General features: G+C 43.8%; 1 pseudogene across 1 annotated transcript in view; it reads left to right on the top strand.

Annotated features, from left to right (window-relative positions):
• The first annotated feature begins 708 nt into the window (after positions 1–708).
• Positions 709–12993, top strand: part of LOC146187976 (cytochrome P450 3A31-like) — a 53367-nt pseudogene continuing 41082 nt past the window's right edge. The window contains exons 1-3 of the transcript XR_014707718.1: positions 709–761; positions 4746–4851; positions 8729–8781. The product of XR_014707718.1 is annotated as a cytochrome P450 3A31-like (transcript). The remainder of the gene's footprint in view (positions 762–4745; positions 4852–8728; positions 8782–12993) is intronic.

Here is a 12993-nt window from a genome sequence, read left to right as displayed (position 1 = left end):
GTCAGGGTCGGCAAGCTCGCCAACCATACGACAATACGACACGCGCCATGAATATAAACAGAGTAAAGAGATCGTGAGACCCGACTAGCTTCGAGTAAGGCTCAGAGCTTTAAAATGAACGATAATTAAAAGAGCTTCATCACTAACGCTGCTTTTAGAACCCCTGCCATACTTTCAGTGGGGAAATGTAGGGCATTTTTTCATATCTATTTCCTTCCTTGACACGACGTTATCAGTAGAAAGCCGAATTTCACTTTGCAAGCAAGTTGGCATGGCGGTAAAAAGAACTGGAGGAAACAGTTGCTGCGCTCAGTCTGCAGGAAAAAACTAACACCGCACGCTCGTGAACTGTTCCACGAACCGGAAGCGAACTTTTAGACGTCAGCAAATCCAGGTCGCGCCGGAAGTCCTTTTATCTAGAGCCGGTATAGGCAAAGTAATGGCGCTTCACTGTGAACCGATGTACGCCGAGGACAAATGCAAAATAAAAACAGCAGCCGCCCTACGTGCGTGCAGGAAAGAGAAATACGCTGAACACCCAGCCAGTGTTGTTATAGCCCGTTGTTTGGGAACGTGGTGACAGAAATAGGCCATTTGTTCGGCCGCCGTTCTCACAGCTGGTGTATACGTTTGCCAGTATGCCTCTGTATGCTAGAAGTAGAGACGGTTCATAGATATTCTCATTTACAGAGTCATCCCTCGTTTGACATGCTTGTATCTTCTCTCATAGCTCTATTTCTCGTGGCCGCTGGAGTATGGCGGTGAGCATACTTTACTTCTTTTCTTAGCAAGTTTATGGCATATTGTTCACCTAGTCAGATATGTATTGATGGACGGTGAAGGAACTTCTTACTTACGAAGAAATTCTCGCAGAATGCGTAAAATTAACCATATTTGAAAATGAGGCTAACGAGTTGCGTTGGAAGCGTTCGTTTGTAGCAACGAACGAAAAAAGCAACCTATAGAGGCCTGAAAAACAAGCAGCGTAAGAAACAAAAAGCAATAAATAATAACTTGTGTCAGGTCCCCTCATTTGGCTTGGTGTAGGTGTACAAAGATGTACCTCAGTCCTTAGAATAGGAAACACCACAAGCTAAGACAAAGTCACAAGGAACAGTGAACAGCGGAAGATATCCGCCTATAGATGCGATGAGCAATGAATTTAACTTTGCCTTCGATATAGCACAGTCATATAGCAAATTTGGTTCGATGGTGCGAGAAGATGGTCCAATGGGAGCTTTCACGGAAGTTTGCAAAATGTAGTGGCCAAGAAGCCTAGCACTTATTTACATCGCATTTCCCAGGGTTTCGAAACAAAATGAATATTTTATAAGATTGACAGCATTCGTGCCGTACACGAGCACGATTGGTCCGTTATTTTGGAGTAAAAACGGAGGAGGATGAGCTCAGCTAGTAGGCAATGAGGTTGGTACGGTTAACCATATTTGGACAAGCTAATTTCACCTTTGTATCTCTTACCGTACTTGTATTTTGTTGGTAGCATGCATACGTTGTATCGGCAGTGCTAACCTCAGTGAGATTTCCTTGTGAATCACAGTATTAGGATATTTTCAGCACATTAATAAGTGTTACTGTTTTTCTTAATCCGAGATAACGCGCTACGTAAGAGGTTATGTGATACTAAGTTTATGATCAGGAAATAAGCAATTCAGTTCAAGGTTACTTTGTAGCATTTAAATAACCGGTTCATTTTTGTCTACCAAGTGCTTCAAAGAAGCCGGCCATTGTTTTAAATACATACTTTATGCAGTATGAGGACGACATCTGCTCCAGGGCAATACCATCGTTGGCGGATATAAAAAAAAACGAATTGGGTGAACTTATGATTAAAATAACCACTTTAAATAATTAGCATTTTAACTAATAAAGTAAGCGCCTTGTTTCAGTGAGGATTTGTATTTTGCCAGTGGTAATAGACCTATCACTTTTTATCATGTTGGAAACATGATTTCTGTTAGTGCTGCGGCTCAAAGGAATTTTGTTTAATACCGAAAATTAAGCGCATTCGGAAGACCTGCTCTGGGAGGAAAACCTCAAACGCCTACGCCACGTGACCCTGTATGTCCCACGTAGCCTGTAGCAGCGAGCAGAGCAGCCACCGAGTACCCTTAAATGTGGCATTCTGCCTGTTGTAATATTACTAGCTGCGAATGTATTATCCGCATCTCAAACGTCGCCGTACGGAATAACTCAAGTTTCATACTTGCTAATGGCAGCAGGCTAATGCAAGGTAGGCTGCAGCAGTATGTGGATCGGGAGCTTCCGGACGTGCAAGCTGGGTTTCGCAAGGGCAGAGAAACTAGAGACCAAATGGCCAACCTTCGCTGGATCATGGAAAAAGCAAGAGAGTTTCAGAAACCCAACTACTTCTGCTTTATTGATTATGCAAAAGCGTTTGACTGCGTAGATCACAGCAGATTGTGGCAAGCTCTCTAAGAGATGGGAGTTCCAATTCACCTCATCTGTCTCCTCAGGAACCTGTATAAAGGGCAAGAGGCCACAGTCAGAACTGGGCATGGTCTTACTGATTGGTTTCCGATCGAGAAAGGAGTGAGGCAAGGCTGCATACTGCCGCCCTGCCTATTTAACCTATATGCAGAGTGCATCATGAGGAAGGCCGGTCTGGACGAGTCTTCAGCTGGAGTGAAGATTGCTGGAAAACGTATCAAGAACCTTAGATACGCGGATGATACCACTTTAATGGCAGAAAGTGAAGTGGAACTCAAGAGACTTCTGATGCGCGTACAAGAAGAGAGTGAGAAGTTTGGTCTTAAACTGAACATTAAAAAGACAAAGATCATGGCGTCTTGCCCTATCAAGTCCTGGAGCATCAATAGAAAAGAAGTAGAAGCCGTGACAGATTTTCTCTTCTTGGGCTCCAAGATTACCTCGGAAGGAGACTGCAGCCATGAAATTAGGAGACGCCTGCTTCTGGGAAAGAGAACAATGGTTAGCCTTGACCGCCTAGTAAAGAGCAGAGACATTAGTCTGCCAACGAAGATCCGTATAACTCTTGCTATGGTCTTTCCAGTTGTGATGTATGGATGCGAGAGTTGGACTGTGAAAAAGGCTGACCGCCGAAGAATTGACGCATTTGAATTGTGGTGCTGGCGAAGACTCTTGAGAGTTCCTTGAACTGCCAGAAGATCAAATCAGTCGATATTGTCGACCATAAACCCTGACTGCTCATTGGAGGGTCAAATTCTAAAGTTAAAGCTCAGCTACTTTGGTCATCTGATGAGAATAGAGGAGTCGTTGGAGAAAGAATTGATGTTGGGAAAGGTTGAGGGTCGCCGGAGAAGGGGTAGGCAGCGAACGGGATGGTTAGATGACATCCTCGAGGCACTGCAGATGAAGTTATGTGATGTTAGGAAGATGGTGAGAGACCGGAAAGCGTGGCGTGACATGGTCCATAGGGTCACGTAGAGTCGGACACGACTGAACCACTGAACTGAACTGAATGGCAGCAGGGAGCGAGAAAGAGGGCAAAATATTTCTTTCCTGCTCACCATTCTGGATGAACCTGAGATGTTTTCTTTTTAATTTATTCGCAGTTTGTCTTTGATATGTGATAATGTGCGTATGCAAGTAATGCAACTCTTGTGAAAGTAATGTAATGCTGCTGGTGACAGACTGATTGCATATGAGGGCCCACTCGTGTTGATAGAATCTCGATTACTACTCTACCTCTTTTTCTTTTCTTGCGAAGATAGGCTTAGCTACTAAAAAGAGGTGCTAAGGAATGTTTATTTTCGAGGGGCGAAGCGATCTGGGGCACGCTTCACGTTTAAGGCAATGACATGATAGTGTTAATAGTTAACTACCCTGCGGATGCACTTTCGTCTACATGAATTTTGCTTACTAACTAACCCCTCAATTCCTGTCTCAGTTAACTCTCACATACCAAATAGGTTAGAATCGTAAGCTATTACTTTATGTGTGACACTGCCTAACATACATATAACAACCGCACCCCGGCGGGGTGGCGCAGTGGTTACGGCGCTCGACTACTGTTCCCAAGAGCGCGGAATCAAATCCCGGCCTCGGCGGCAGCTTTTCGATGGAGGCGGAAAGCAAGGCGCCCGTGTGCTGTGCGATGTCAGCGCACGTTAAAGAACCCCAGGTGGTGGAAATTTCCGGAGTCCTCCACTACGGCGTCTCTCATAGCCTGAGTCGCTTTGGGACGTTAAACCCCACAAACCAAACCAAACCATATAACAACCGCCGCGTTTGCTCAGCTGTTAGTGCACTCGACTGCTGATCCCAAGCACAGGGGTTAAATTTTCCGGCAAAAACAAAGACGTCTGAACATGCTGGGCAAAGTCAGTGCGCCTTACAGAACCCCGTGCAGACTGAACATTCGGAGCCCTCCACTACGGTGCCCCATATTCTGAGTCGCTTTCAGATTTTAAACCCCAAAAACCAAACCAAGACAATGACATCATGAAGATTGAATGCCGTCTGCGATGGAGGTTTAGAATTTTCAAGTTGCTCTTATAAGACTTTATTCTGCTTAGTGAGAAAAATTGTCTCATTGCAGAGTGTACATAAAATTCAGTTATTTCTAAATTAAAGCCTTCACTGAGTGGACATCAAATATATAACAAAAGCGACGAGTATGGCACAATAATTACAACCTTGTGAAGGACAACTACATCGTTTGTGTGCACGCACCTTGATTCTAGTATATTTACAATACGCTATTGGTATATATTCTTTCTAAGGCTTTACAGATGGCGCACGAGGACCTTCTCTCTGATGAAGAGATTGGGCATACCGGGTCCGGAACCAAACCTTTTATGGGGAAACATGTACATCATTTGGGAAAAGGTGAGCGTGCAATTTTGAAAACAGCGAACTGGGTTAGATTTAATGGGTCAATTTTAAGAAAACCCGGAGCTAAAACTAAGGAAATCTAGAACACCTGTCAGAGCACTATGCTTGTCCGTTAACCTTGGTGGTCGTGTTTATTTTTATTGCTGGCGGAAATTCGGTGGGCGCTCAAGAGCTTCCATCTTCCATGAAGTTTATTGTTGCGGGAGTGCTATGAAGTAACAAACTTTTCTTCCCTTACAAAGTCCCTACCGTAATAGCTGAGCTGAATGCAGGCACGAATTTTCGCGCGCCTTTTATTAACTCCTGAAGATTGAATGCTCCTAATGTGAGCCCTCCACGGATCTTCTTTTATTTGTATATACCATGATCTTCTTCCTCTTCTACATCCATCATCGTCCCGCGGCGCCGGCTCCGGCGCGCGGTTTGGTTTTCTCCATCAGATTAAACGCTGACACGGCATACCTTGCCTTGCCCTCACGACCTTGCCGGTCGTGATTCCGTGAATGATTCCGGTCAGAGCATGGTATGGAGTTTCGTATACTTCTAAAACGTTTCCAGATTGATGCCAGCAAGAAGTGTAGATAGATTGAAAAACGCAATACTAATTGGCATATTCCAGCATCCAACTTTTTCACTGGGTTTGCGTGAAACTCACAGCTCGAATTTTCAGATGCAGAAGAAAACTTGACTACTGGCACCATTTGTAGAGCTTAGTGAGTGTGGTTGACCATCTTTCTCACATGAGCTAGGTCCGAAGTTCGAACTTTAGTGCTCTACGATGACAGAATAAAGGCAAGCATTTCCTTGGCTTGTATGCGGCACAAATGGGGTGACGGTTTGATGAACTTTTCTTTCCCCCCTGCCTGTGCAAAAAAAAAAGAAAAAAACTATTTGTAGTGATTTACTTTGGCAGAAGCTACCCTTGTGTCATTACCGTACTCATTACTCTGCTGCGAATGAAGGTTAGCTGGCCTAGACGACCTACATTGAAGCTGTGTCCTAACGCCGGGATTTTCCAGCTATGAAGCGCCACTCTAGCTGACGCTAATTGGTAGTTACGCCTTTATTGCCATTAAGGGTTGCGTAAAACAAGGTGTTCAGTGGAATTTAGTTTTCGCTAGAACTGAATGTTTCAAACCGGCAGCTGCTAGTACAGGCTTGCAGGAGAAAAGACTTCGGTAGGATATAGTGAAAAAAATGACAGAGGTGCATTTTAGTCTCCTTGCGTGTAGAAATGCGATTTCATGGCGCCTTCGGTACACAATTTCATTGACTTCGTCCTGAGTTTCAATGCTTTGCATCTACCACTTAAATTTTAATTTACTTTTCGTTTTATCATTTCCTTTATTTCTTTTCACGTTGGTTTTCAGATTTTGTTGAGTTTTCTGTTTAAATGATTCCTTTTTTATCATTTTGTTCCTTTTTTTTTTGCTCTGTCGCGTGTATTTCTTTACTTACGAATTTACTTTCCTTTTATTATCAGTATTATATTTTTTTTCCTTTCACTCAGCGTCCTTGCTCTAAACAAGGGCAATTGTGGATACGTTCGCTGGAAGCAGGAGTAGGGTAGTCGTTATTGCGCTATGATAAGACATGGGAGAATGGATGATTCGTGTCCTGGCGTAAAGATTAATTTGTTTCTCATTAGTGATTGAGAGGTTGTGGTGACCCATTCTTTCTACAGCTCGTGGTCCTGCCGCTCCTGCACCAAGAAATGCGCAAGAAAAAATGTCTAGCTGTATTTAGGTAGAATACTAACAAATATTTATTCATAGGTTGTTTTCTGGAGGTCAAAGATAAATTATTGGTGTCGCTGTTAGATTGCTTTAAAATGTAATTATATAGAATAAAAACAATGATTACAAAGATATGCATAATCAATGGTTTGACAAAAGTTCGTCTGGTCAGGCATTTGAATGAAGTGGATCACGGTCACTGACCAAGTCGGAAAAAAAATTTCCAGACGTTTCGGAACTGGAACCGCATACGGGTTCCTTGTTCACTGTGCTGGACAAACAATCGTCATCACTTATGTACGCAGCACGTGACGTAACGAGCGTGCGTAGATGGCTGGCATAGTCCCTTGCGTCATGGTAGCTGGTGTCGAAAGAATGATTAATGATTCCAGCAGCCGCCGAGATTATGTGTTTCTTTCCTTCTTTTGCCGTCTTCAAAATACATCGCCTTAAAATTCCGACCGGTTGCAGAGAGCCCGGGCCCCTCGAAGAAAAAGAAAGGATCACTAAAGTGCGATGAGCCAAAAGCCTCTATCGCGCCCGAAGCCCTCCCCTGTTTTCACTCCCACCTTCGAGATGACGCGATAGCGTAAGCTGCCAGTCAACATATAAAGCCCCGCTTTAACCGAACAGTATGAACACGATTTCTTCTTCTGTAACGGACGAACGGTCAACGCGAGTATGATCGCTTAAAAGCTTTAGCCTCAATATCCCTTGTTGCAGTTGAGCGAGAACTACAGAATGCACGTCATGCGTTTGCCTCTCAGTCCTTGAAGCTGCCAAACTACCCTTAGAGGAGGATCGTCATATACAGCCAAGAAGCCGCAGCAAATTTTCCACGTATAACGAATACGCGCGAAGAGAAAAAAAAAATGTTTGAGGATGCCCAAGTTTTCCTTTGAAAGGCATGGAATTACTGAGCTCTGTAGAACCCCTTGCGGGCGCTGTTCAGAGCGCATGCACTTTTTGGGATTCCTAAATATCGATTTCTTAATTTTGGCATTTAATATCTGACAAGCACTCACTCACTTCTATGTTGTCGTAAACTATCAAGGTATATGTGAAAGGCCAGCCGACATCTTTATAAAGCATAGTTTAACTTTGCCGTACGAGTAGATATTTTTACTCTGGGGATCGCGCTGCTCGAAACGGCAGCCTTTCATAAAAGAGCCACGCCATGTGGTGTCATGACGTCACAAAACCAGCCTACCAGTCAGTGTCAGGGCATGCCACCCAGCCATTACCCGCACGCATATCAATTTTCACTCCCAACTGGGGCAAGACAAAAACCAAATTTTCCGCAGAGGGAAGCCTTTAATGACGTCGCGTGAAGCCTCATAGAATGGTTGTGCTGAATGGAACAAAATACCCGGCATCATCGCAGTGTTCCAGTAGTATCGGGTGAAAAGTTGTAGTCACGGGCCGAATGAGCGCGTGAGCGCAAAATATATCTTCAGCATTGATGAAACACAACAAAAAAGAAAAAAAGCAAGGAAATTAGCTATCACTTTATATGAGGGACACGTCTCGCCTTTTACTAAATAAAACAGCAAAACTTCAAAATTGGCGACCGGTGAAAACCAGCGACCACAAAAAAAAAAAAAAAAACTGCTATTGTTGACGGGAAGGGGTAACCTCAAGTAGGAGTTTATAGAACAATGGCCTAAATGCTGGGCATAACTTATTTGTTTGAAAGTGTAGCATGACAAACACTATGTAACAATTTAATGATAGACTTGCTGGAATATTTCGAAATAAAGCAAATAAACGCACCTCTCATTAAGTGCGCCTAAAAGACAATAATAGGAAATAATAATGCTCCTAAGAGGCTCAATAACAAAGCACCAGGAAACGCACACCACTTCAACTAATTTGATTTCGGGAATGTGCGTTTTGTTACATACTACGTTCGAAAAGTTCTGAACTAAGGTCTCTTTAAATGTGCGAGGCCGTAGGCCTAGGGGAACCGTGCACCTTGTAGTTAGATTAGCTCACAGGAAAGTATCAGTGAGGTATTTAGAGGACACCGCGGAAAGAGAAAATAATATATTTTATCCAATTTTCACTTATTACAAAGCTCTGATTGCAGAACCATATGTTGGTGCAAATAATAATTACTCTTTCCCTATCTGCAGGGGCTGGCTCCAATATGTCACGACTGGCTGCAGAAGTACGGAGATATTGTTGGGTAACACATATGCCTTTTTTGCGTTAGCTATATTTTGATTTCATTTTTATCGCTGCTTAGCTGGAATAAAGAAAGAAATCTCAAATGGCAGTTACAATTGCTGAAGCGCGAATGAACCCGCGTCAGGGTAGTTGGAACATCAAGTCTCTTAGTCAGGATACCCAAAAAAGAATATTGGCTGCTCCGGCAAGGCCAGGGCACTGATATTGCCTTCCAACAAGAGTTAGTTGCTCACCTAACAGATGTTATCAAGCCGTTTGATTGCTCAGTTGCAACCTCATTCCCGCGTGCTGCCTTGGCTTGCCGATTATGTCCTCTCGCTCATCTCGTGTGCTTGAAACAGTTTGGTACCTGAAGACTAAGTCGATTCGCAACGAGGGTGGCGGTCCTTCTTCGGAGCTTTCAATTCAGGCTGCACGGTTTATTTCCCAACCGCACAAGGGAGCCCGTTAGTCACCCGTCGAACACCTAAATTGTTGAACGAAAGAAACCCCTTAGTCCTGACCTTTTATATCATTTTGTCTTCAAAGAGGACACAAGGGCCCCCCTACATGGTTGCAAGAACCATCATACAGCCTGGTAACTTTTAGCAAAGACGACAGCTGCTGGGAGTGAATGGCACGCACAAAACTAAAAGAGATAAAAACGTTTCGGAATCCGCACCTCCATCTTGCTCGCCTGCCCTAAATAGGGCTTCCGGGGGCTAGCCAAAACATCACGAAGACGGTATCTGTTTGTCGTCGCCTTTTAGGCCTTCCATGAGGAATACCCTCTTCCAAATGGCTTTCCTTCGGCCTCTACATTTTACAAACGATGAGCTTCCTCGTTTAGATACCGTAGTGCTTCCTTTGCGGCATGCATGGAAAAAATGTATTGACAGGCTCGACACTGCTATTATCAGGAAGCTTGCGCCGTCGTTTTTTTTTTTTTTTTTGGTGAAACGTTCATTGTTTCCTTCTGCGGGTCATTGACAGGCTGAACATTGTGACATGCTGATTGGTTTGTTTTCAATGTTGTCGCGCACAATGTCGTTTTATGCAAACCTATCGCTGAATCAGAGCAAATCGTGCCCTGGTGCACTGAGTACCGATTGTACGAAACGGCGTAAACACTAAAACCATCCTGCCAGCAAACCTAAGATGTCGTGCAGAATATCGCGAATGCATTTTCTACGAAAAACAAGTCAATCGCGTGGTTTGAATGCGCTACGGAGCTGTTTGTAGTTGTCTTGAAATAAAAAGTACATTAGTATGCAAACGCTGCTTCGGCACTGCTTGACATCTTACAAAATCATTTGTCGCGCGGCAACACTATTGCATGAGCTTTAAGTTTCCCTGTTTGATATGGTCACGCGAATTATACAAGGGGTGTGTAGCAGACTTATCATTATACTGGCGTTCTACCATGCGAAGAAATGAGAACACAACGTGGTGGTGGGCAGATAAGAGATGATTCTCAGCCTTGATTAGCGCAAAAAACGTGCTTTGCGGAGAGAAATATAAACGCAGTTACATTATGTACGATATTATCTTAACGCTTATGTTATGAGGGTTTCAGGCTTCTCTTTGAATGAAAACCCAATACAAAAATTGTCTGCCAGCACTTGCGAGGCGCTCGCACACTACCGAAAATGCACTCTACATATACTAAGCCACCACATCAGCGCACCGCTTACATTTCGCTTGTTTAACAAAAAATGACCATGCAAAGTGTGCGATTAAAATGTCGTTTTTTGACGGATTGGTGCCGGTACTGCAGAAAAGAAAAACTGTATCTTCATTCTTCATTTATTTTTATTTTTTAACTGTGTATGTATAAAAATCTTAGTTGGCTGGTAAACTAGTTCTACACAAATCCTCAGGAGAGCAAACTGTAAATTTAGAAAGCCAGTGATCGTCAATAACTAATTATGGTAATAATCAAAATAGTTGGTGTTACATTACATGACGTAGATGCGAAATTTATATGACCGATGCCTTGTGAGCTGAGTTGGATATACACGCTGAAGGCCAGTCAGAAACAAAAAAAATTCAACCTTATAGACCAACACAGTGTTTACAAACAAAGGGGGCGCTCGTGGCGTCGCAGCCGACTGGGGGTGAAAAATAGGATTAGCGCCCATAGAAATACATGGATCCGAAATATTTCTAAGCAGTTTTTCATTTCACGAGACACCTATGATGTCCATATTCGGTGCAGAGTAACCGTGAACACCCTAGAAAAGATCGTGAAAGTATGAAATTGCATTACCGAGGCGAAGTATTTTTAAAACATCGCGAAACGTATGGAGGTTCGAGTTGGGAGGGCAACCCATAAAAGCACAAGTAAACGCAACTGACCGCAACATTTTTCTCATTTCGCAGGGCATCAGAAGTGGTGGCCGGTCGTTAAACATTGGCCAGCGCTTTGAAGAAGTATGCTGCGTCATTGCGGAGGCGGTCCACTTTTAAAACTCCCCGAATATTCTATGTTGTGAATCCAGGCACCGCCAAAATGTTCATGTAGCGAATCACGTAGTTTTGTTTACAGTCTGATATGATGCCGCATGAAGTAAATTAGCTTGATAATACTGTCCCTCGAGCGATACATCCTAGACAGAATTACATTTAAAACGCAGTTGTCAAACGCCGAACGACGGTACGGACCGACCGAGCGTCGTGCATTGCAGCAGACGACAGCGCAGCTGGCGATACCAACCGCGGCCGCCTCCAGCTCCGGAGCGTCTGCTAGCGATAGCGCCGGTGGTGCATTGCCGTCAGCAACTGTGCGCGGTCGTGCTATGAACGGTTCCGCAAGTCGTCAGACTTGCAGTACTTGCAAGGGAATATAGTGTGCCATGCAACATGATGTCGGGGCGTGATACAAGACGTTCACCAAAAAATGAGAACGCTTCAACGCAGCTGAACCGAGTAAAATGTTGCGTTAAGTTGTGTTTTCATGTGTTTCTATGGGTCGCCCTCCGAACTTGCACCCGCATACGTTTCGCGGTATTTAAAAAATACTTCGTCTCGTGAATGAGCTTTCACACTTCCACGATCTGTTTCAGTGCGTTCATGGTTGCTCTAACCGAATAACGAGATCATAGGTGCGCCGTGAAATTAGAAAATTGCTTTGAAATGTTTCGGCTCCATGTATTCCTATGGGTGCTAAGCCTAGTTTTCACCCCCAACCGGCCCAGCCTGGCGACAGCAACGCCACCGCATCGCGCTTACGTCACAGATCGGTGTTGGTCTATAAAGAGCCGAGCAAGGTTTTTTAATATTTGTTGCTTATACGATTTTTCTAGTCATTTACAATCGACGGAAAGTAAGTAGTACTTAAAGATTCATGTATATATGAAAAACGGCCGCCGTAAGAATGTGACTTTGTCTCGTAGCTTACCAGATGAAGACTTCCAGCTTTACGCTCTCAACCGTTTCTTCGCGGTTATTTATCCGCCATATGCATTTAAATTTTATTGTGTTATGTGTCTTGAGAGGGTGGGCTCAGCAGGCCCAAAAATCTCACTGACCTAATTTCGTAGAGTTTTCTGCGGCTGCCATGTAAACGTGTGAGCTTTTGAAATCAGCCGCTTCCTGACTCAGCCCCAAATACGGCGTTCCTTGCTACGAGCTGCCTTCTTTGATTCTTCGAAATGGAGTGTGAGAGGGTGTGCCATGACGAAAGAGCCAAATAAAGCTTAAAGGCAGCAAGCCCGGCACTAGCGCTTCGTACGGTCCCACTGCTCAGTTCGTCATCTTTTTCATAAAAATACGTTTCTTCCCACTCAAAAGTAAGCTCCAAACTTGATGGAATGCAGAGCAAGCGTAAACCTAGATGAAATGCTATATATAGGGATAGGATAAGATCAAGTTATTTAGGCGAGGTTTTATTATTGCATGACTACCTCAGAACATCATTACTACATGCTGCCATTAAAGTGACCTGCTGCTCCTAATGACAGATCTGACAGAAAAGTGCGGTGTGTAGATTGCTTCGAAACTTATAATTAACTGCCTGTCATGTGGATACACAATGGGCGCTTTGTTTTTGTTCCTTGACAGGGAGGGGACGTGGCCTTAAAGTATTATATCAACAACCTTATGCGACCATATGGCCGACCATATTCCTAAAACCACATACGCATGACTGTACTACGTTCTAGAGCCAGTCCTTCAATGAGAATAACTCGGTTAAGCACAAGGTGGAAGTGCTAGAAATAATGGTAAAAAA

Source organism: Amblyomma maculatum, chromosome 5 (genome assembly GCF_055883805.1).
Source record: "Amblyomma maculatum isolate TAMU_Amacu chromosome 5, ASM5588380v1, whole genome shotgun sequence".
NCBI classification, from domain to species: Eukaryota; Metazoa; Arthropoda; class Arachnida; order Ixodida; family Ixodidae; genus Amblyomma; species Amblyomma maculatum.
The sequence above is the reverse complement of the archived record's forward strand: the minus strand, read 5'-3'. Positions and strand labels throughout refer to the sequence as shown.